The 20,481-nt window shown below is 35.4% G+C and overlaps 2 long non-coding RNA genes across 3 annotated transcripts; both read right to left on the bottom strand.

Annotated features, from left to right (window-relative positions):
- Positions 1–454: 454 nt before the first annotated feature.
- LOC128007714 (uncharacterized) lies at positions 455–4,529 on the bottom strand. The gene is made up of 4 exons (XR_008179517.1): positions 3,774–4,529; positions 2,652–2,692; positions 2,445–2,559; positions 455–1,087 (listed from the first exon to the last, which is right to left on the bottom strand). It is a non-coding gene; the product is annotated as an uncharacterized LOC128007714 (long non-coding RNA).
- Positions 4,530–12,879: 8,350 nt separating this feature from the next.
- LOC128007555 (uncharacterized) lies at positions 12,880–15,731 on the bottom strand. 2 transcript variants are annotated; one of them, XR_008179416.1, is made up of 5 exons: positions 15,641–15,731; positions 14,231–14,291; positions 13,826–13,983; positions 13,642–13,734; positions 12,880–13,091 (listed from the first exon to the last, which is right to left on the bottom strand). It is a non-coding gene; the product is annotated as an uncharacterized LOC128007555 (long non-coding RNA). The 2 variants fall into 2 exon arrangements; XR_008179365.1 differs by lacking the exon at positions 15,641–15,731 and adding an exon at positions 14,872–15,004.
- Positions 15,732–20,481: the final 4,750 nt, after the last annotated feature.

Here is a 20,481-nt window from a genome sequence, read left to right as displayed (position 1 = left end):
TTGTAATGCACTACTAGGTGGTTGTCCTGCATCTTCAATAAACAAGCTAAATGTATACCAAAATGCAGTCTTTACCAGGTCAAGAAAATATGATCATATTACTCCAATTTTACAGTCTCTGCACTGGCTATCTATTAAGTTTCGAATTAGTTACAAATTATTGTTACTTACACTGTAAAAAAAAATCCCGTAAAAAAACGGTAAAATTCCGGCAGCTGGGGTGCCGGAAAATTACCGTTAAATAACGTGCACATTAAGTAACAGTAATTTTCCGTAATTCAAAAATACAGTTTTTTGCTGTAATTTTACATATTTTCTGTATTTTCTTCAGCTTTTAATGTTTGATAAGATGTTTTACATAAATATTGTGGAAAGTTAATAAGAAAAAAACCATTAAATTATCATAAAGTTTGAACACTGCTTTAATTCAAATAATCAGCCGTAAGTGCAAAAATGTGTTTTAATAATTTATTGACCAATCTGCAAGAATATACAAATAGTTTGTTCAGGACTGCAATTTACTAATATTCTTTGTACAAAACTGCAACAATATACCAGTATAGAGATTATAGCTAAACTGCAACAATATTCCAATAAAAAAATAAGCCCAAAAGTTTAAATTAGATCACAACTGCAACCACATACAATTCAGTTTTTTTTCATAACTGCAACAGTATATATATATATATATATATATATTTAATAACTGCAACAACACACAAAAGAATTGTTCAAAACTGCAACAATATAGCAAATTGGTAAACAAATAAAAAATAAGAATTAATTTGTCCTTAAAACTGAACCACCTGTGAACAGATTAATTCATCTTGACAACAGATGATGCATTAAAAAAAAAAAAAATCAACCATGAAAGCAAATAATCAGCAAGTATTTTAAGTCTTTGACACTGTCAAGAATTTCTGCTAGGCAATGTAGGAAGATCTGACACTCCAAGTTTTACTCCATCCTTTCAAAGTCCGCAATCTTGTTAATCAGTGAAAGAACCTTTGGACTGACTGCTGATTTCTTTCTCGATGTGGTCTTCTCCACTTTCGATCCCTTCTCGGGGTTCATCTTAAAAAGGAATCTGTTGAGTAAAAAAAACATATTTAGTAATAAAACATGGACTGTACCATATGCTGTGAATATATTTAAAATAAAAGCAGAACAATAAGAACTTGTAAAGGGCATGCTTGTGGTGGATGTTGTGAAGAAGTATGTGAGAGGTAGTTGTGTGTGAGGCAGACTAAGAAGGTTGTGACAATGTAAGAGAGTGTGTTGTGTGAGGATGAGAGTGTGAGGATGCATGTAGGGCTGCACAATTAACCACATGCAGTTGTCAGATGCATTTGCAGATGAATCGCATTAGATTATGAACAGGATACTGCATAGCTTGTCAGTGAACTACAGCTCTGTTTATTAAATGTTGCTTAATTTGAAAACAGGTGATGGATATTTACTACTAATCACAGGACCGACTTTAATGACGAGACACGCCTGAAAAACGCATGTGATTAATTATGCAGCCCTAGAAGGTTGTGTGGGGATGCGTGTGAGAGTATGTTAGTGTGTGTGAGAGTGTGTGTGACTGTCTATGTGAGAATGTTTGGATGTTTGTATAAGGAAGTGTGTGTGAGAGGATGCGTGTGTGAGAGTGTGTGAGTGTAAGGATGCATTTGTAAGAATATGTGAAAGTGTATAACTGTGTGTGAAGATGCGTGTGAGAGTGTGTGTGTGTGAGAGAGAGAATGTGTGTGAGGTTGCATGTGTAACTGTCTATGTTAGAGTGTGTGGATGTTTGTATTAGAATGTGTGTGAGAGTGTGTGTGAGGATGCGTGTGTGAGAGTGTGTGAGTGTAAGGATGCATTTGTTAGAGTATGTGAAACTGTGTAACTGTGTGTGTGATGATGCGTGTGAGAGTGTGTGTATGAGTGAGGAAACGTTTCTGAGAGTGTGTGTATCTGAGAGTATGTAAGTGTGAGGATGCATTTGAGAGAGTGAGTGTGTGTGTGTGTGTGTGTGTGTGTGAGGATGCATGTGTGCAAATGTGGACGTGAGTGTGCGAGTGTGAAGATGCATTTGTGAGTGTGTGTATGTGAGAGTGTGTCAGTTTGAGGATGTGTGTGTGACCGTGTGTATATGTGAGAGTGTGAGGATGCATATGTGACATTGAGTGTGTGTGTGAGAATGCATGTGAGAGAATGTGTATGTGAGTGTGAGGATGTGTGTGTGTGACTGCGTGTATGTGAGTGTCTGTGTGTGTGAGTAGGCATGTGTGACTGTGTGTGGGTGCGTGTGTGACTGTGTGTGAGAGTGTGTGTGTTAGAGTGAGTGTATGTAAGGATGCGTAATTCAGTGTGTGTTGAAAAAGTGTGAGTGTGTGTGAGAACACACGTGTGAGTGTGATATGTGTGAGAGTGAGTGTATGAGTGTGTGTTTTTACCTTTGCACAATCTCTTGCGTTTCTCCTTGGTTTCCTGGGTATGAAATGTTCAAGCAGTTGTATGAAGCAAACATCAGAGCGTTGCAGAAGATGGTGATGTGGTCGTTAACTATGACTGGGTGAACAGAAAACATAAAGTTCATAAACCATAAACACCACAACTATTACAAGTGTAATATGTGAACATCTTTGCATTTTGCAACTCACCCTTTCATGTTGACCATGGTTTTAGCACTCACTGAACTTATCTGTAAGGAGAAAAAAAGCATGTAAATGTGAAATTTTAAGGAAATCTACAAAAATACAAAGAAATATATTGATAAATGTTTTATATCTATGGTTCTGAACCTTATCTGCGCCACCTGTTCATCCCTATCAGTGAGTCTATCAATAATCCCTATAAGCTATAACAGTCTTTAATTATAGAAGGGTGATTAAAACAGAAGTTGTGAAACTTTTTTCCCTAGGCGTAGATTACAAGATTACAAGGTTATATGAATTCTCAGATGACACACTGCAGACATTGTTTTTTCATTCACAATTTTAACTGGTCAATGGTTTCACCAGCTTTTTGAAACACTTTTAATATTTTAAATATTTGCTTAACCGATAGACAGATATAAAGGGTAACCAACAGAAATAATTTATTAAAAAGTGATTAAATACTGACTGTAACGATATTTCAGACCCTCAATAAGACTATATCTGGAAGTAAAAGAGTAAAACATGCAGACAAATTAAAGTAGTTAAGTGAATTTCATTATACAAGCGTAATAACCAGTGCTTGAAGAGGGAGAAATGCAGACGAACATAACGTTTCAAATCGCGCGTCACTTTAAGCGCTGGTCCTAATGAGTCTGTTTCTAAATTCAGAATTTTCATCCAATCTCGCCTCGAAAAATATGATTTTTTTTTTTTTTTTGCTTTTAGACGACGCCTACTATTATGTATATCAAAACTGATTAAAAACACTGCATTATGCGTCGAAGTTCGGTAAAGTTGGCAACATCTACATATTCGAACTTAACATTAACTGAGCTAACTGTTAAATTTATGAGTTCTTAAACCACAAATGATAATAATATTTAATAACAGTATCGTAGACAACCAGCTAACGACTTTCCTTAAAGTAAGCCTGTTTTTCCCTCAGGGACAAAATAACATTAGAAGTTAACGTTACCCACACTTAACGACTAACGGCACTGGTCAGCGCCGAAGTTTGAAATACTGGTTTAACGATTCAAAAAGGTAAACATTCTAAATTTTAGAACTCATATATAGTAGAAATAGCATTTAGTAATGACCAAAATGAGAAAACATGAACTTTACCTGCTTATTTTCGCCTCAGATTGAAGATTGACCGTGAAACTGAAGGTCGAGTTATTCCTTCTGCGCGCGCAGCAGCTCCACTGCGTGCTTGGAGGAGAATGTGTCCTTGCGCTAGGGCGGGAATTCCTTCAGTTCGAATATTACATTTTTTATTTTTTTTAATTTTAATATCAGCATATTATTATATTATTATATCAAATTATGAAACGGTACTATGAGAATAAATCCGTAATAAAACACCAAACTGAGCAGAACTATTTTGACAAGCGGAAGAAGATGTGGTCAGTTGACAGTACTTTGGAAATACGATTCTTTCGAGAAGGATTTTTCAACAAACCTGTTCAAAAAAGGATTAACCTGCTCTTTTATGCAAACACGCAATGTAGGCTACATATACAACATATTATATCAATAGTAATAATAATAATAATAATAATAATGAACGTTAACTTTTGTACAGTTGTTATTTATATTTTTAATCTATTAAAAAATATGGCATTATATTATTAATGCCACACACACACGTACACACACACACACATACTGCACATACTACATATAAATATAGCGCATTATGTGAAATAAATCTTCAAAAATATTTTTGGGACGTTATGCACATTGACATGTTTTTCATGTGATTTTACATAAGATATGTAAATTTACAGTCTCTTTCTGTAATTTTACAATTTTAAACTGTATTTCAAAATTACGTGGAAAAAACTGTAAAATAAAACAGTAAAATTCCGTAAAATTACAGTTTTTTTTTACAGTGTACCTATAAGGCCCTAAATGGTTTAGCTCCTGCGTACCTAACTAGCTTTATACCACGCTACAAACCATCATACTAGCCTTATACCACGCTACAAACCATCATGCTAAGGTCAAAACACTGGACTTTTGGTAGTTCCTAGGATAGCAAAGTCCACTAAAGGAGGTAGAGCTTTTTTCACATTTGGCTCCTAAACTAATACATTTTACTTGTTTGGAACAGCAGCTACACTAATTATGTTTCTCTCTTTTGCTATGAGAATTTACACAATCTCCAGTCTGGATCGAGAACACCTGAGAAGAGATGATGACAACCCCTCTGAGGACCTCAGATTATGCCAACATTGAAACAACATACAGAACTACCAACTATTGCTTCAAGTGTGATTCCATAAAATAATAATTGGTGTTAATAGTGTTCATCATCAGGCTGACTACATCTTGTATTCATTTTTCTGAAAATTTCTGTCATATGCACATGAACTGATCACCAATGATAAGCTACTACTACCTGTAAATATTGTAGAAACTGAATTTTCTGCCATGTACATCACAAGAAGGCTGACAGAGGAACAAAGCCATACTGATATCAAAACACAAAACGTACCAACAAAATCAACAACAAATGTATTACTACTCTGGCAAACAGTCAAACAATGTAACCGTATTAATTATTCATGATCCAGTGAATGCTGGGAAAAGTATGAATGAAACTGAGGCACGACATTACAGTATTCATTTAATGTGGGTTTATTTGAACAAGAATTGATTAATAAATTCAACTAAAACACATTAATCCAAAATCAGATGCTGTGCTTGTGCAGCCTTATTTTATCTGAAACTAAAATCATTATAAATAAATGCATACATACAAACTTACATACCTAAATTCTTGGATGAACCAGACTGCAATATATTGCAAATATAAATAATCAAATAATCAAGCAAACCTTTAATTTATATTTTCTCTGCATTATTTATTTGATCTTAACTTAATTTGTACAGAGCACTCTTAACAGTCTTCAGTTATCAGTGCCTCACGATCCTTCAGAAATCATTCTAATGTACTGGAATTATAATACTTATTATTTATTTATTTTTTCTGAATGAAATTGTATTATTTATTTATTTTTTCAATGGGGGAGGGGTTACAGGTTCATGCAAAAAGAATATTTATGAATTAAAGTATTTGTTAGTGACACGGTTGGCATCACAGAATATTTACTTATTCTTTACATTAGTTGATGTTTTATTTTAGATAATGCCGTTCATGTTGAGACACCGACACATTACATATTAAACAGCAGGTATGTGTAATGTATAGGATTTTACCAAGACCTTTGACTATCAGAGTAAAATTGCTAAGATATGGCACAAAACCACTGTTTCGGATATGTTTCTGCATTTTTGGATCGTTTCTTCGTTTTGAGGGTCCAGGTAAATCTGAAAGTGAATGTGCTTGATGTTAACATCACATATTAGCATGTTCACAGTCTCTGATGTCGGAATTCAAATTGATAAATAGCAGCTTCAAGTGCAAAAGCCTCTCCCATCCCTTGAGCCTCACGGTCAGCCGTATCTATCAGTCACCAGTCTTCATTTTCTTTTCATTCAGAGCCAGTGTTTTAAACAGGACATGTCATGTAATGCTTGAAGTATCTGATAAAATTGGCCCTTCTCAAAGCTCCTGGGCAGAAGATCACAAAACAGACTGGCGGATGAGTTCTCCCAGGATGCTTTCTGCCTACTGAAACTTGCCTTTTCTCATGTTCTCAGAGAGCCAGTGCTGCCAAACAACAACAAAAATCCCCCCCCCCCCAAAAAAAAAACAGACAGGCTGGTATCCACTAGGTTGCTTGTGTAATGCAGGAAGAAATGGCCACTGCTAATGCAAAGGAAATTCTGCTGAGTTACAGTAATATGCAAGGCTGAAGAGATCATCTTACAGAGACAGAAAGGTATTTGAGCACTTGAGTTGCTCTTAAAAACACTTGAACCTCATTATGTTAGATCTGTAAACAAATGATGCTAGAGTTTTATCACACCTAACATCACTTTCTCTCCATACACTTGAAATTATATTGTTTAAATGTTTTATTTGCATTTTGGCCTCTAATCTAAATATTAAACAGTGTTTTCTGCACAACCTCTGTAGAAAAAAATGGACTATGTAAAATAATTGTCTGTTTGTACTTTCTTATTTTTTTCTTTGTGTCAGTTTTCATTTATTTTATTTTTTAAAGTATTCTAAAAGTTGAGTTGGTGTGTATAAAAACAACGCTTTCTGTTAAGCTAGAAGTCGTGAACGATGTTTGCCAGCGTTTGCTTTAAACAAATGGTGGCTGCGGCGGCGCTGGTGATGTGCCGAAATTGGTGACCTAGTGAAAACTGTGTCCAGAGGTCGCTGTTCAGCAAATGTTTGCACGGGAGCACGCATATGTTATTAAACGCTGGAATGATAAACCGGAATGATCAGCATCAGAGGAGCTAAGCGATGATGTAAAATATGTTTTATGTATTAATACTAAAGAAAACGTCCATTGGACAAATTTACAATGCTTAATTGTAATCAGCAGTGTGGCGCAACAAGAAATGAATGATATCCAATAAAAAAAGAAATTAGCTGAAAGGTACAGGTTGTAAGACCTGCCACGAGAGGGTGCACTGCCAAAACAATAACAATTGCGTGGTGTGATGATGCTAAGAAGGAAAGTGGAATGATTGTTGTCATCTACCCAACCGCTGACGACCATCAATCAGACAGAAATATAAACCATGGATTTAAAGGATGAGGTAAAGTTTTATAAATGTTGTGTTTGATGTCATGATTTTCAAATGCTAGTTCAACGATTTGCGGCAGTAGATTACATACAAAGTCAATGCAAAGATGCGATCAGACTATGGATCAGACGTGCAAGAAAAGTAAATAAGGAACTGCTTGAAGCAAGCAAGTGGTTTACTGGACGCTAGACACTACTTTCGCATTGGTCTACGACACTGTTGCCATGTGGTTTCTACGTCAGTAAAGGCTGTAGCAAAGTGTAACTAACGTCATTGACAGGTGACTGCACTGCCCTGTGTCACTGTTTAGAATAGGAATGTGACGAGTGACGCGGGGCCGAGAGCCGTGGGAACGGGGCGAGGCTGGTGGAGTGATTGTGAAATGAGCGACACCTGTTCGACCCACCGGTCTCGAGTCCCACGGAGGAGATGGAAGGATACAAAATAGGAGCGACGACAGTGAAGGACAAGAGAGGACCAGGCCTGGGTGTTATTTTATGTTTTGATTTTGTTTGTGTAAACTGTTTTGTGTTTATTTTATTATTAAAGCTTTCATTTGATTGTCCGCCTGTTCCCGCCTTCTTCCCGATGATTGTGAAGGTTTTATTGTAACAGGGAATTTTATCATGATTTACAAGTAGTTGAAAACATTAGAGATATTGTTAGCAATCAGCTGGACCAAATATATAACACTAGCCTAGTGGTTTTTGGATATTTTACTGCAAATATCTTACAAATTGTACCTTTAATGTTTTTGTTTCTGTTGTTAATCCCAGTGTTGATGACAAGTGTATTTGTTTTTGATGTAGAAATACTGTATTTATTATATGGAATGTAAAAGTTTAATGACTTTATTTGATCTGTTGAGTAGAGAGTAGAGTGTGGAGAAGAATATGCCCAATGTAAATTTATTCTGGGTGCTGGTTATAGCCAGAAGCAAAAGATAAAATGGCAGTTAATTAACTTCTTAGTGGGTCAAGCAAAGCTTGCTATACTTACTACAAGAATAAACAAAATTGAGAATGTGCATGGTCATGAAATTCTGCCAGATTTTAAACCATTTGTAAGGTCTATGATTATAATAGATTTTAGGTATTATAGAGCAATTAATGATGTCGAAACTTTTGTACAGCAGTGGTGTTATAAAGATGCTGTCTGTAATGTTCTGGAGGGAGAGTTGTTTTGAGATGTTTTGTGGTGTTAATATTTGATGAATTCAAAAAGTGATTTAATAAAGTTGTTTTGTTAAAAAAATCTCTCTCTCTCTCTCTCTCTCTCTCTCTCTCTCTCTCTCTCTCTCTCTCTCTTCCTCACTGACAAAGTACAGAGCTTTCCGAATGTCTATTGTTTTTTATAATTTTCTTACCTGTCACACTTGTGTTTTTGTGAAATGTTTTGCTCGAAAAGTGTGCTTAAAAGCTTTTATATATATATATATATATAAAAAAATAATATTCCACTTGGTTTCATATTTTGTATATTTAATGTAATGAAATTCATGCATTGTATAGTGTGTCTCATGTGTCCAAATGCATTTGGGGACTACTTCACATTGTATATAATGAGACAGAAAATTCAATGGCATGATCTGAAGTTATGCACCATTATGTTTTGCTATTTGCACAAAATTGGGTCTATTACACAAAAACGCTAAGCATTACTCAAAAGAAACTTAGTCCAAATACTTTTCTCATGACTTGAATTAAATGAAAGACTTCAATCTGAAAGCATTTGGTAATGAAACGATAAAAAAAAAAAAAAAAAAAAAAAAAAAAAAAAAAAAAAAAAACCTTAATAATGTCAGGGTTGTTTGTCTCATTATGTGGTGATAGAGGTAAAGCACCTTCATTTATGTCTCTAATCTCCACCATTAGTTACGTCTCTTTATTATCTCTCGAACATAACAATGATCGCTCCAAATTAGACAAAAGCAATTGCATATCATGAGCTTATAAATTAAATCAATTAACCGCATACTGCGACAAATACGGTGCATATTTTCAGACAACCCAATTAGGTGACAGTAAAGCATGAAATAAGCACTGCTTTATGCAAGGCCGGCAACCTGATGGCTTCAAATGCATTTGGATTCGGAAAATGTCATGAACTCAATCAAATGCGGCAATCTGAAGATAATTGTTCTTCCTGATTCTGAATGGCTGTTTTGTGCCGACTCACACCAGTCGGGACGGAAACCCAAATCACTGTCAGCTAGCTGACATCCCCAACCACCGAGTGATGCGTGATTGCAGTTCTATTCGCCTTGGATTCTGACAAATTCATTTTTCCATACCTTGATAACCTTTCACACATTCACAAGCTTACCAAGCACAGAGAAACATCCTTCTGCTTATTTGACACATTTTAAAGACTTGCCTTAGGAAATAAAGGAGGGGGAAAAGAGCCGGAAAGGAATTTCTTTGATAAAGGTAATAAATTAAGCACGCAATAAATTGCCCAGCAGGGGAATTGACCTGAAGCTATCGCAATTACCTTACAGGATAGCACAGACATATGTTTACATTTGCATAGTCTCTTCATTTTGGAGGATAAAACCCAGCAGAAGCTGTTAGTTAAAACCAGGGTTGTCTGATATAAGGACATGCATTTAAATGTGTATAAATCAAATTATAAATGCATTTAGGTACAGAATTGTGGCCTTGGTGCATGCAGCTTTCTGCAGACACAGAATATATTTTGGCATCTTAAGTGGAGGAAAGTGGCTTGGCGAGTCACGTTCATTGTCCTCGGTATTGATTGATTTATTTTTTCATGTTCATGTTGTCCCCTTGAGACTAGATTTGCATAACACCATCCCGCTGACTTATTTGTAATGGCAAAAACAAAAAACAAACAAACAAAAATTTCCTCAACAGACTCCCTTTATTTCAGATTAACTTACTAATGCTGAAACAGAGATGAAAATGGCTTGTGTTCTTCATTACTAAACTAACGATATCTTGGGTAAAAAAAATATTGCTGTATTGAGAGCACCAGCAAAATAATGCACTAAACACTATATAAACATACTTGGACATATTTATGTACCTTTAAGTCATTGGACTGACAAATTATGGTAACACTTTATTTTGATAGTCCACTTTAGACATTCTACTAGCAGTAAGTAATTTTGCAACTACATGTCAACTAGCATTTAGTAGAGTATTAGCAGACTGTCTGCTAAATATCTTCTAACACTTTCTTTGTCAACTAATTGCCAACTTATACTAAGCCTAAACCTACCCCTAACACTAACCCTAACAGTCTACTCTGAGAGTTAGTAGACATGTAGTTCCAAATTTCTGAGATTTAGTTGATATGTAGTTGACATGTAGTTACAAAGTTACTTATAGTCAGTAGAATGTCTAAAGTGGACTATCAAAATAAAGTGTAACCCAAATTATTCATAGTTCTATGAATTCATATAAAATCATCAAAAATCTTTTTGAAGATTACATTAATTTTCAAAAAAAAAAAAAAAAAATATATATATATATATATATATATAATAATAATAATTACAACACTGTCAATTGATAAGTATTTAATAAATTATAGGTTTGTTAAAGTCTAAGTTATAAGTTGAATAAAAAAAAATCACATTTATTACATTGATGCTTGTTGAGACTGAATTAAGTATAAAATAATAATAATAATAGTATTATTATCGTTAGTAGTAGTAGTAGTAGTACATTTACATTTACTCATTTTGCAGACACTTTTATCCAAAGCTACTTACAATTGGGGTATACATAAAGTGATTCTTCTTAAAGAGGAAAATAGACACAGGAAATGCTTGTAATACCAAGTTTGAGACATTCTTCAAATAAATACAAGCTAAAAAGAGGTGGAATAAATAAAGAGAGGTTTTATTAATTGTATTATTATTATTTTTGATGATGATGAGCCTCTCTTTTATAGTACCATGAGGCATCACTCACTAGCGGATCTCAGACCTCTGGAGGGGATGTTGATTCATAGTGAGTGGAAGTAGAGGAGTGCCGAGTCTGTGGCTGTTCTATATGCAAGCATCAATGTCTTTATCTTAATGTGAGCTGCAACCGGTAGAAAGTGCAAGGAGATAAAGAGAGGTGTAACTTGTTTTTTTGGGGATCATTGAAAACCAGTCGTGTCGCTGCATTCTGAATCATTTGTAGAGGTTTGATTGTGCTTGATGGAAGTATAACTAGAAGAGCATTGCAGTAGTCCGGCCTAGAAATGACAAGGGTTGGACAAGAAGGTATGCAGCATACTGTGATAGAAAGGGTGTGATATTTTTTTGCTGTACTACATAAAGCCTTTGGTCAGTTTACAATGTTAAACCTACCAGTTCAGATTCATTTATGAGAAGGACCCCATGCACCAGCACAGCAGGGGAATTATTATTATTATTATTATTATTATTATTATTATTATTATTATTTATTTATTTGTATTTATTTATTTTTATTTTTATTTTTTTGAGAAAGTATTGTTTATTATACCTCTGGGCTTAGCACCAACAAGTTTAAAAACACTTCTGGAGAACCTACATCTATGCAGAAACAATTGAAAATAAAACAGGTATTCCCTGACAGGCTTTAGAGCACATTATGCAGAAACCGTCACTATAAAGTCAAAGGTGAGTCAGATATTGTTTCCAGGCAAAGTTGGATGTGCATGTATGAATTAATACAGATGCAAATTCATCAAATATTCGAGGTTTCGCAGCAACAGTGCATTACCTTTTACTAAGTTGTTGTTACATACAGTTTCAAAAAGAATGATGTACAGCCATGAATGAATCGATCAAAACCTGTGATGTTTTATAATAATTTAATGATTATTGTTTATATATATATATATATATATATATATATATATATATATATATATGGTATGTTTTTATTTTTTTTATTTTTTTTTTTTTTTTTTTTTTTTTTGCCTGAGGGTATTTCTGGGGCCTGGAGAAGTTTTGTCATGCCCTGACATTTGTGTTTTTTTTCAGTTTCTAATAAACATTTAATTAAATGGCTAAAGTCTAATCTCACTGTAATCAGCACAAACTGGGCTATAATACTATATGAGAAGCATGTATGTACATTATTTTGTTTTTGAGAAAACAAAAAATGTTATGCATGGTTAGTGAAAAACTAAAAATGTTAAATCACTTGAATAAGGCCATAAAACACATGCAGAACAATGGACTAGAATTTTTCTTTCTAAGTACACTGAAAAAAGTGTTTCATTGGATCAAAGTAAAAAAATTGCGTCAACTTGTTACATCTAATTACTTTACTTTTTATCAACTTAAAATTTTTACTTTGAAAAGAATTAACTATCTATTACTTAGCCAAAGCAAAAAGTATCTTTGAATCAAATAATATTTTTACGTTTAATGAGATCTCAAATTATACTTTGTCTTAATGTTTTTTCTTTGTATTAACTTAATTCTTTTACTTTCTATCTAACCAAATATCCAAACAAATACAATTTAAAACATTGATGTAATATGAAAACAAAAATTACTTTCAGAATGTGTAATTTTATCAACTAAGATGAATGACTTCAAGCATCAAACATTTGACAGTTTATTTTGTCATAATAACATCCTGATACAAATACACATGCACAGGCACATGCAACAGAGGGCAATTAATTGAGTACTTCCACACCGTCAATGACAATGGAAATGTCCAGTGCACGACTAAGAGCATCAGTTTCACGGATCACAAAAAACGCCATGGTGGTCTTTTCAAATTCTCTCTCTGCTTCCTCCCTCTGGTCAGCCTAAAAACATAGGAGAGAGTAAATTGAGAGAATGTGAAAAAAAAATAATAACAAAAAATATCCCTTCATCTGAAAATTCCAAAATTTATTTAGCTTTCCTACTATGGAGGTCAATGTAGAGTCCAAACGTCTGTTGCTAACTTTCATTCAAATACCTTCATTTGTGTCCAGCATAAAAATAAAATGTAAACGGCTTATTACAAGAGTAGAGTAAGTGATGAAAATTTTTGGGTGAAGATGTACTTTTACACTTTCTTTAGCTTTGAAAATGCTTTTAAACACTTTGTACAAGCAAACGCTCGTACAATGTGTTGACCATTGTAGATAATCACAGACATATTCGTGGAAGAAAGTCACACAGGCTGATGTGTAAATGATAACACAATTTAGTAATTTAACTATTAAGTGATATGTCACTACCAAATCGAAATTTAGTTAGGATGCTTTGAGGGCGAGTAAAACATAGGGAAATGTTGATTTGGTAGTGAAATATAACTTTAAGGCAAACATGGTTGTAGAATATTTCAGTAGTTTACATTGTCTACATTACCTGGTATTCTTTGATCAGACAGCTTGCATCTTCACCAAGGTATGTGATCAGGCACTTCAGCAGGCACTCTCTTCTGATGTCTATGTCCAAACTCTACAAAATGTTCAAGATGTATTGTTTTTATTAGACCAATACACTACTAAATTGATCGCCACAAGCAAATTTGTTTGCATGTAACCAATACCTGATCCATAACTTTAATAGTGTCCTTAGTTTTCTCACGGAGGGCTCCACCTTTGCTCCTAATAACCTGGAGAAGCTGAGAGCTGTCTGTCTGTCCAAAGAGGCCATAAATCTTGATTGTAGAGGTAAGGTTGTGATGCGAAAAAATTCTGCATTAATCTGTAAGAAAGAGAAACAGAAAATAGACTTATGAAAAAAAAAAAAAAAAAAATTACTTTGAGAACTAGTTGTAAAAGACATATGCACACAATGCATTAAACAACAAAACATATAATTAGGGCATCCAAGACATTTTCACATTGAGTCACTTGCCAATGAGAATGGTGAGGTAGAGCATAGGAGAGAAGAAAGATAAATAACAAGACTTATCCTCCAAAGCAAAAATTAAATGGTGCAAATTACTTACGTTTTTCATGTGACTGGATTATTCAAAACCTGTCCTAATTGTTGTTCAGCAGTACCCCGTCCTACAAAAGACAAAATGAATTAACCACCTGGCTCACATAAACAGATCACTTATTTGCGAGTATGCTGGTCGACACAATGAGTTAAAATAAGTGTTTAGGCATGTCACTGAAGACATGTGTTTGGGCCTTCATGTAAAGCTAATGTTAATCATGAATGAGAGACCATACAAGTAAGCAGAGCGAATAACTTGCTAACATGAGTTTCATAAATCAATAAAAATCATCATAATATATACCTTCATAAAAACGTTAAGTCTATAACTTACAAGTGTCTGAAGCGTGCATGTACTTTATACATGTAGCAGTACAGTATTGCACTCCAGCATACCCGAAACAGTCTTTATACTACGTTTCAATATCAATCCATCTCACCTGAAGCAGTTTTCTTGTATTATTTTATTTCCACTCGGTTTAACATTGTAATGAGGGAAACGTGTAAACCTTCTAAACGATTTAGAGCAGTCAAACTAGTACGTTAATACTAACCGTATGTAAAACACCAGTAAAACATAACATTTTATGAAATCATACACGTATAATTTTAATAATACGGCCCAGATGTACGTTTAAAATTACTTACCAATTTTCTTTATTCACGTTTTACCACGCCGAGTTCATCCATGCGGTTTAACAAGAATGCTGAACGTCCTCACGCATGACCCCGGAATACGTTATAAATCACGTGACAATGGGAACCAATATTTTAAATTTCAATTTACAGAAATGTATATTTTACACTAACAATACATTCTTTTAATTTTAAATTGACCAAATATTTACATAACACTGATGGCTAGACAGAAAATGTAATGTTTTGAGTTAGATCAAGTAACGTTTTAACGACTTCTTTAGAGTAATGACATGCCATGTGCACTTTTTTTCAGTGTATTGACTCAAATCTAATGTACTCCCAAAAGTCTACACTCTCTTAATTCATAAGTCACTGTGTTATATTTAAGCTAATTAAGACGCACATTTTCGACATATTTTGTGTATATATTTTAATATTCAAACGGCAGGAGACAGTGCTGACGCTGTGGGTCTCGTGCGCGTGCCTCCGGTGTACAAGCACAGAAAGCCCTTGTGGGATTAACGATTTCAGTTCTGTTTCGCGGCTAATAGCGGTTTTAAAATAATCAAGCTCTTAATTTTTCATTGATCCATGATTCTTTGCACACTCTAACGTGTCAGTAACTTCATGCAATCCGCCCATTTAAAGATGCGTGGGTGTATGTACATGTGACAAAACACACCCATAAAACAGTTAACTTATTCAAACGCATCATATAACTTTACATATTTATCAGATGCAGTTACAGTAAATTAAAGCATTTTGTATAGTTACTCACCGATATTGTGGAACTGCTGTCAGCCGCAGTCTGGATGCGAGGGGAAACAAGATGGCCGTCGATCGTAAAATTCTCAAACCCAACCTCGATTACGTCAGTGGTCACGTGGTTTACACAGAACGCAAAATTATTGATTTGATGTGTAGCAAATAGTTTAAATTAAACCAAAAAAACTTAGATTTACTTTCAATTAAAGTAAATAATTTACTTAAGCTCAAGAACAAGACAGAAAATTAAATAATTTAAGTCAGATTAAGTATAAAATGTGCTTTAGAGTAATGACAGGGCTGTTGCACTTTTTTCAGTGTAATGTGAAAATCTTTTATTATTATATATTATTATTATTCTTTATTATTATTATTATTATCTATTATTATTATTATTTATTATTATTATTATTATTATTATTATTATTATTATTTATTTATTTATTTATTTATTTATTTATTTATTTATTTATTTATTTTATTTATTTTTGGGGCGGGTAAAGATTTAACATTTTATAATATATTATATATATTTATTGTTTTTGTAATTCTAGCAAGTTTTGGGCTGATGATACAGGGAATAGCACAGACATGTATCTGGAGGACCAATTTGCAACTTATTAGGTCAATTGGCAACATGATTGGGTATAAAAAGAGCCTCTCAGAGTGGCAGTGTCTCTCAGAAGTCAAGATGGGTAGAGGATCACCAATTTCACAATGCTGCGGCGAATATCAGAAAGGAGTTTTTTAGAAAATTCCAATTTTTTAAAGAGTTATAATCATCTACAGTGCATAATATCATCCAAAAATTCAGAGAATATGGATCAATCTATGTGCGTAAGGGTCAAGGCCATATCTTAATATGATCCAGAAGTGCCGGCATTTTCTCTGGGACAAGGCTAATTTAAAATGGCAAAGTGGGAAACTGTTCTGTGGTCAGACAAATCAAAATTTGAAATACATTTTTGGAAAACTGGGACGCCATGTCATCCGGACTAAAGAGGACAAGGACAACCCAAGTTGTTATTAGCACTCAGTTCAAAAGCCTGTATCTCTGATGGTATGGGGTTGCATGAGTGAGTGTGGCATGGGCAGCTTACACATCTGGAAAGGCACCATCAATGCTGAAAGTTATATCCAAGTTCTAGAAAAGCATATGCTCCCATCCAGACATCGTCTCTTTCAGGGAAGACCTTGCATTTTCCAACATGACAATGCCAGACCACATACTTCATCAATTACAACATCATGGCTGCGTAGAAGACGGATCCAGGTACTGAAATGGCCAGACTGCAGTCAAGATCTTTCAACCATAGAAAACATTTGGCACATCATAAAGAGGAAGATGCGACAAGGAAGACTAGTTGCTAGTTGCTCAACTAAGTCAGTTGAGCAACTAGCAGCTTGTATTAGACAAGAATGAGACAACATTCCTATTCCTAAACTTGAGCAACTTGTCTCCTCAGTCCCCAGACGTTTGCAGACTGTTATAGCAAGAAGAAGGGATGCCACACAGTAGTAAACATTGCCTTGTCCCAACTTTTCAAATCTATTTTTTTTTTCCTTAAAATGATACATTTTCTTAGTTTAAATATTTGTTGCATTCTGAATAAAATACTAAAATTTGAAACTTCCACATCATTGCATTCTGTTTTTATTCACAATCTGTACAGTGTCCCAACTTGTTTGGAATTGGGTTTGTACACACACACACACACACACACACACACACACACACACACACACACAAATGCCCACATACAGACATAGTATCACATGGTGTGAAAAAGATCTCACAAACGTACTTTAAAAATTAATGTATTTAGCTGAAATAAAGCATAAATATATACATCTAATAAGTTGAAGGACAGTACTAAACATGGCCTTTCCCAACTTTTTTTGAAATTTGTTGATGCCATGAAATTTAAAATCAACTTATTTTTTTCTCTTAAAATTATACATTTTATCAGTTTAAACATTTGATATGTCATCTGTGTTGTATTCTGAATAAAATATTGAAATTTGAAACTTCCACATCATTGCATTCTGTTTTTATTTACAATTTGTACAGTGTCCCAACTTGTTTGGAATTGGGTTTGCATAATAAGCCATGTATAATTATATATTTTTCACTATCAGTAATTAGATTCCCACTCCTAACAGATTTTAATTTTGGGATTAACTGTTCCTTTAACCACTATACAATAATTTTCTGAAACTTTCAAGGTCAGTGCATGTGAACTCTTTGAGCGCCTCATCTTACCATTATATTGAACCGCTTTAACTCAATGAACTGGAACTCCATTAAGGAATCGTCTCCCATCACTTTCTGAAGTTCTACTCTACAGAGCCCAGATAATGAAACGTTGCAGGTCTTTGGCAGCAGAGGTCCAGTGTGTTCTCCAAGACACTGCTATAAATTGACTACTTGCTATGTCTTCTCATTCTCCATCTCTCAAAAGCTCTTCTGTTCAACACACTACCTACAGCCCAAGCACTGATCAATAGGCCCAGTCTTCAGCATCCTTGCTTGACGGAAAAAAAAAAGAAAGAAAGGAAACCTTTCATTGGAAGTTCATACAAAGTTGGAAAGTGTGAGGAAAAGGTAAAAGGGATAGAAGAAAAAAAAGTATGCCAATATCAAAGTTGCAAGACGTGTACAGTGTTTTTTTTTTTCATCCAAACAGAAGGGGAGGTGGTGGAGCGAATGTATGGCTTTAATGCATTCTTCATGGCCAAACGTTACCTTTGTTACTGGAAAATGTGAAGACTTTCAGCTGTTGATTTATTAGGGATGTACAGATCTGTGACCCTGCCTTAGCAGGTTATGCACTTTATGGGCCCTATCTTGCACCCAGCGCAATTGACTTTGTACACCGACGCATGTGTCATTACTATTTTGCACCCGCGCAAAGCGCGCTTTTCCCTCCACAGAAGCATGTCGCTAAACTAGTGAATGAACTTGCGCTCCCTGGGCGGTTCAGCGCAGAAAAGGAGGCGTGTTCCGGCGCAAACGATCCCTGGTGCTATTTTGTTGTTCCATTAAACAATTGCGCCACTGACCAGAAAAAACCTAGTCTAAAGTCAGTGGCGCGTTGCGCGTTGTTCATTATGCTATTTTAAGGGCGCATGCTTGGCCATAATGTATAGCGTGCACAACGCGCATACACTTTGCTCATGTAATCTACACAGATGCAACAGTTATTTTTGCAAATCATAAATTGTTACACTAAAAAAATATTAACACATGAGATGACGGAAATCATTGTGGTGTGCCACGAAGATGTGAAAAAAATAGGCATAAAACTAGCTCACAAATTATTCAGGCTAATTATTCTCCCATCCCCATACAACACAACTTCTCTGTCTTTCACTGCTCTTACAAGAACATCAGTCTCCTCGGCTGTGAACCGCTCCTGGCGTGCGCCTGGTAAATACGCCATAATAATAGCAATCCATAATGGAACTTGCGCACCTGCTTTTAAAGGGAATGTTGGATGACGCTCTGATTGGTTTATTTCACGTTACGCCCAAACCACACGTATGAATAATGAAGCTACTTCAGACCAACCCATTTTAGATTTGCGCCGGGCGCAAGAGCCATTTATCCCGCCGGGAAAATAGCAACAGCGCCGAGACCCGCCCACAAAGTTACTTGCGCTTCGCGCTTTGACACTTGCGTTTCAGATCGTTAAAATAGGGCCCTATGTCTTTATTTGTTCAGGGCTGCATCAAAAGGTACTGTATAAAAATATTCTGCTACCCTCTTATATGATTTATTGTACTATATGTATTTATATTGTACTGTATTTGTAAAAAATACAAAGGTAATGCTCCAGTGGCTGTTTTCTTTTTGGCTGCAAGTCACATCCAACACAGTTTAACTTTGGGTGAGAGACATTTGGTGGAGAAAGTAGGGCAAAGTTAAGTTGGGGGGATTTGTACATATACTCTTTATTATATTAATATATGTATAATATATGTAAGGAATAATTGACATTACCTTTGTGGTGGTGTTGGCCACATAACCTCAGGTGCGCATTATTTTTCTAATAATTCAACAGACAGTCATCAATTATTCCTTACATATATTATGCATATATTAATATATACAGAGAATATATTCCGCTTATACTATGATGACCACACTTCAAGACATCAATCAGATGTGACGTCTCCATTCCCTCCTTCAGGGAAAAAGGGTTACCGATGTAGCCGAGACGTTACCTTTCAGTCGGTCACTCTTGATGTCACGTCGGTGGCCAACAAATTGGGATCCTCTACCAAATCGCCATGGATGCTGCCCCTTCCAGTGCCCTATGTGAGCCACCTACGCCCCTTTCTGTTTAAAACAGGGTAAACACAGGCACTGAGGCTATATCATGGACTTCACACATATTCTACCAGTTCTCAAGGATTCATTGAGCGAAGGCCTGGTGCTGGATGTTTCACCACGTCTGGTTGCCGAGGGGATGGAGGAGCTGAACATGGTCTACAATACAGGCAATCTGGAGTAGTTTTAGCAAGCCGATACTAACCTCGGCATCTCAGTGCCACTACCCATTTGAGGTGAGGACACAGGAGGATACTGGCTCCACATGAAGTCTATATAATCTAGCTTTGGGGGTCGACCAGCCCGCAGCTCTACAAATATCTGTAAGCAAGGCGCAACAAGCCAGCGCCCAGGAGGATCCTCCTCCAGGGGCATCACTTGCAAGTTCACTACCTGATCCCTGAATGAAGTAGTGGGAGCATTGCGCACATAGTTGGGCCGGTGCCTCAGGATTACCTGGGAGTCAGCCAGCCAAAATTTGAATCATTGACCGAAAATGCGTGCAGGTCCCCTACCCTCTT

The sequence above is a fragment of the Carassius gibelio genome, chromosome A1 (assembly GCF_023724105.1).
Source record: "Carassius gibelio isolate Cgi1373 ecotype wild population from Czech Republic chromosome A1, carGib1.2-hapl.c, whole genome shotgun sequence".
NCBI lineage: Eukaryota > Metazoa > Chordata > Actinopteri > Cypriniformes > Cyprinidae > Carassius > Carassius gibelio.
Note: the sequence above shows the minus strand (reverse complement) of the source record. Positions and strands in the feature narration are given on the sequence as shown.